At 36.8% G+C, this 5,181-nt stretch overlaps 1 protein-coding gene across 8 annotated transcripts in view; it reads right to left on the bottom strand.

Moving 5' to 3' along the window:
• Window positions 1-4,571, bottom strand: part of LOC117117786 (E3 ubiquitin-protein ligase XIAP-like) — a 16,353-nt gene extending 11,782 nt beyond the window's left edge. For 5 of the 8 annotated variants that reach the window (XM_033262245.1, XM_033262242.1, XM_033262243.1 and 2 more), the window contains exon 1: window positions 3,826-4,569. The gene's annotated coding sequence lies outside the window, so the exon portion shown is untranslated. Of the gene's footprint in view, window positions 1-3,825 lie in introns of all 8 variants that reach the window. The other 3 variants (XM_033262248.1, XM_033262247.1, XM_033262246.1) reach the window with 2 other exon arrangements.
• Window positions 4,572-5,181: the final 610 nt, after the last annotated feature.

Below are 5,181 nucleotides of genomic sequence, written 5' to 3' on the forward strand. Positions count from 1 at the left end.
GCTAATAAATATTTTGAAACAAAATTTTTTCCTGTCTGTGGGCTAGTAAAATATTCTGTGGGCTAGTAAAATTTCTAGTAAACTAGCCCAGTGGGCTAGTTACCAAAAAAAGTTAGGGCAAGCCCTGATATAGATCGTTTGACACATAAAATAAATCTAAGTAAGAACGTTTAAATCTTGAAAGAAAACATGAAAGCCAAAAACGTAGGTCGCCTAAGCCAGGTTGCAGTGACAGAACAGAACATGAGAGAATTTCCATGTGTGTTGTTGATACAAACTGTTTTTGCGGTTACCATTGTGTGCGCATGCGTCTTACTCTAGCGGTTATTGCAATATAAACATGGGCTCATTCGACTGGTTCATTTCGTTGGTAAGAATTTTCGCTGAGTATTATTTTCATTCGACTGGTTGACAACAATTGACGTAAACCAGAGTGCGTTAATCAGCGTCAAGTTACCCACGTGACCAAAGAGAAACATGGCCGATTGGTGAATTTTTATTAACAACATTTGCGTTAATATAACTTAGATTAATTTTCATAAAATAAACATAATATAATATTTACCCACATGGAGTCAAAAAATTATTGTAGGCAAACAGAATAAAAAAAACTGGATATATATAAAGAGTTGCAACATTCCGCTCCTTAGTTTGCGAAAGTCATGTGGTACACACCGTCCATTTTGTGTCATGATCTTCCCGTATATGAGTTACGTACACTGCATATTAATTTCACACACTTCATTGGCTTTACAATTATTTATTTTATAATTAACATCACTTAGTATGGACAGCTATTAGAATTCATATCGAATATTTGCACGCGTGCGTGTTTGGGTAAATTCTGTGCTCGCGTTAAATTATTATGAATTGGAATTTTTTTCATTTATCGTTAATTCGTCACATTTAATTAACGAAGACTGAAGACCTGACGTATTTTAATTAATTGTAATCTTTTCTTTTGTTTTAATTGTTTATAATAGTAATATATATATATAAATTGCGAGACCTACCTCCTGGCCTAGGCCTATATATGGTAATTATACATTATAGGCCAAATCAATATTTGTATATTATAGGCAAGCTATTACGTTACAACTAAAAATTAAATGAAAAAAAATATATACAGTATATATATATTATAGATAAATCTAATGGAAAGTTAAATAGGCAATTTAACCATTAGGATGCGTACCAGTACTTAAGTACAAATAGTGTGAATGTCACTCCAAAAATGACATGGCAATTTTATAATTACTATAACTTTATTTTGGAAACGACGCTTTTAAAACAGCAGACACGCTCTTGCAGTGTGTTCATAAAAGTAACATACTGTACAGTCATAATACAATATTAAAACAGACTTTTAATACAATAATATACGTTACACAATTACACAAGTTGAATATATCACAGATCCTGTATGTCATTTAACACTTACAATTTATCCTGTATGTCATTTAACACTTGCAATTTATAACAGCAAAGCAAAATTTATATATTGCGGCCAACTGACCTATATTATTTTAATATTTATAAATAATAATACTCAAATTAATAACAAGATTTGTATAGGGCTCGCTCATATTCTAATTTAAAGAGCAACAATCTATATACCCTATATATGGATTTTAATTACATTTTGATATACATATTTAATTAATTTTTGCTGGTCTTGCATATCATTTATTTGCAAAAATAACAGGAGCTACTTTAGGGTCTATATGGCAGGATTGCCTAATTGAAGAATGCTTGCCATCGAAGGGCTCTTTCGGTCTATTGGCGAGGATTAAAGAACTTATAAGCTTGGGCCTAGTATGAGTAATTACTGTAATAATATTTTGATGTTTTATAATTAGGTCATTTTACAGGAGGACGATGCCTATCAAATAACTTAATAAAAAAAATCACTAAAATTCGTCAAATATCCGCGGCTATCGACTGCTTATTTGGCCCCCCCCCCCCACTTCCAAATTGCTTCCTGGCCTGTACAGCCATTTTGTTTTGTCGAGTATTACAAGTTTTCTATTCGAATGGTCGTCTTCGTTGAGTAGGATGTTACCGCTGCGCGCAGGTGTGCGTGGTTTAACTAAGAACGACCAGTCGAATACAGCCTTTGTATAGTTGTAAACATGTGTTTGCTGCACAGCTAACTTTGGGCGATATTGCGTCATCGCAGCCAGTTTGGAGTTGTGGCTTCCTCTCCGATGACGACGGACTGAGCAACAGCACAAAGATATCGAACTTCTTGAAATTTGACTTTTGTACGATCGCCGCAGTATATTCCAACATTGAATCGATAATTAATAGAATACTCTAAACAAAGTCATATTACCATTGACAACTATGGCTTGGCTAGGCCTAGCTTGCCTAGCCTGGCTACCGACGAATCAAGGCACTCGCGAGAAATTAGTACTGAGGCTAAATCAAATTTTGCCTTGGGTGCCCTTTTATACTTGAAAGTTTGGCCTTGGTGCCTTTCAAAATCATGTCATACCGGAGGCCATTTGGCCTTGCCTATAAAATCCCCAAATTCGAGGCCTGATGTTTGCCATACACTTTTGGAAGAAATAATATTAATATGCACTAATACATGTGTACTATCAACATTCAATTTTTAGTGTTGTAACATAGGAAATACATTTAAAAATCATCTCAGTCACGTTATGGCATTTAGAAATTTGGAGAAATGAAATTAGGACAAGCATTTTTAGGCGGGTTTTGTTGAAAATAACCCATATGTTTATTATTTTCAAAATTCAATCAGAAATGTGTTAAAGATTATTTTACCTTAATAAAAAAAAATTTTCCTTTAATACTTTTCGTTTTATAGTACTGTACCTTAAATGGTGGGACATACAGTAGTATGACCAACTTATAATAATATCAGGATTTTATAAGGCGCAATTCCAAAAAAGATCAAAGGCGCACTATACAAGTGTGATAATCTCGGAGAACAATATGGTTTTAATTTGCAATTTAAAGTTGCAGAGATTAGATGAAGTAGTTATATTAATAGGAAGCTGGTTCCAAAGAAAAATCACCCATCTCAACCAGATTCAGATTCTATCCAAAAATACCTCAGAAAAGGCCGGGTTTAGTATTCTGCAAAAATGGACACTTACCTCCAAACAATTGCGACCATTTACATTATTCTTATGGTATCAGGCCATGCAGGCCTAGCTCCTAAGCATTTACGGTGGTATTTTTCAGAACTTGGTACAGTAGCACAAGCGTGGGAATTTATGGAAGAGTTTCAGCATGTACAGGGTATATTTGTGAGGACTAGATAGCACACGTGTGAGAAACACCTGGGTGAATTTGGTTGTTAAAGTCCCTGCCCCGTCCTATATCAAAGTTGCATATCATTTCACACGATCTTAGCAGAGATTTTTTGCTAACCTCCGTGCTAAACCTACCGTTGATACAACAAACAGTAGGGATTGCGAACAGACAGAATCGCGGTCTTATTCACCATCGGGAACAGTACAAGTTTAATTTGGTAGGTTAACATGGCCGTCATAGTAGTTCAACCAACTCCGGATTTTGGTAAATGGTAATTCAAGACCGAATAATTTTCAGTAAAATAGGTAGCGCAAGTGTTTTATGTCTTAGAATGGTTGCTGCATGCCCCCGTAAGCTCGTATATACAAGTGAGCCGCCAAAGGGTAGCCAAGGCCTAGGTCCAAAACTTAGTAGGCCTACCCTTGGCCTGAGCCGATCCTCAACAGCCAGGCTGAGCCTACCCGGCCATGCCTCAATACAAGAAAAGAGACATTATATATTAGCATTTATTTCGGAAAACACAAAAATATGACAACTTACTTCTTCTGAACAAAGTGAGACCCAGTAAAATCTCGGCTCAGAATGGAGTATTTTTTCTATTCCTCATCAATGCCGTTATACCGTCAGCAAACTTCTGACTAGGCCTACTGAGACTGCATCTGTCTGGCTGGTACAAAAATGGCGGCAAAGTTATAATTATTAATAATTAAGAGCAATTCAAAGTATCATCAGTATCACGACGAACACAAAGAATTCACGGAAACATTCACATTAGTGGCAGTCAACAAATAGTTCATCAAAAACACTTCGTAAGACGAAAATTTTTCTGCTAGGCCCAGGGTGTGCCGTTTTAAACGAACAGCTTAGCGGGAAATTACCCGGTACGTTCAAACTGAAGTACTGTATCTGAAACGGCCTAGCGCGAGTAGAGTGACGGGTTTCCTGGACGGGTTTCTGGGTTTCCTTTTCCTTTTGTCATAAAATGGACGTAGAAGCTACTACTAGGCCTTCCTACATACAAATGAAATCATTAGTGGAAAATGAAAAAAAAAACATGCATCGTGTACTCTTTCCGGGGAAGGAGGCTAACATACAAGATCACGGACGGGACCAATGACAAGTTCCAGGCTGCAGCCGACACCTGGCCACACTGCTCCGTTAAAACGCTGGTGGCGCTCTCCGAAATTATCTAACACCCTCCGTAAAGATAAATCTAGCAGCCACGAGGAACAATGGACTTATTCGACTGGTTCATTTCGTTGAGTACCAATTTTCTTTGAGTATTATTTTCATTCGACTGGTTCGTTAAGACTTCGTTGACAACGAAAAATAACGTAAACCAGAGTTACCCACATGGAGTCAAAAAATAATTGTAGGCTAACAGAATTCAAAAACTGGATGAAAATATTTTTTTTATACTGCCACAAGTTGAAGCAATCTTGATTACACAACGTATATCGCGGTTAACTATACAGCCATTGTGTTTTGTCGAGTATTTACAAGTTTTCTATTCGACTGGTCGTCATCGTTAAGATTTTACCGCTGCGCAGGTGGGCGTGGTTTAACAAAGAGCGACCAGTTGAATACGGCCATTGTTTAAATATTCATCAGAATATTATTTCGTCATCACCAAATTATGCATTATTCGTACAATGGATCGACTCAACAAGTTTCTGTATCGGCCTCACACTAAGTATCCAGAGGTGACGGAACTAGAGGGTTATGGAGAGTAATGTGTGACCGGAAATGGTCTGCAGTCAGTTGGTTGTTACCATGCGCCAGTGATGTTGGAGTATATAGTACAGCATATTAAACTAGGCCTAATGAATGAATAAATTTCGGAGGTTTGTCGGGTAGTGAAATGATTATTTCACATTTTAAGTGCTCCCTAAATTC

The sequence above is a fragment of the Anneissia japonica genome, unplaced genomic scaffold (genome assembly GCF_011630105.1).
Source record: "Anneissia japonica isolate Jap-2015-1 unplaced genomic scaffold, ASM1163010v1 scaffold234_len1672027_cov178, whole genome shotgun sequence".
Taxonomy (NCBI): Eukaryota; Metazoa; Echinodermata; class Crinoidea; order Comatulida; family Comatulidae; genus Anneissia; species Anneissia japonica.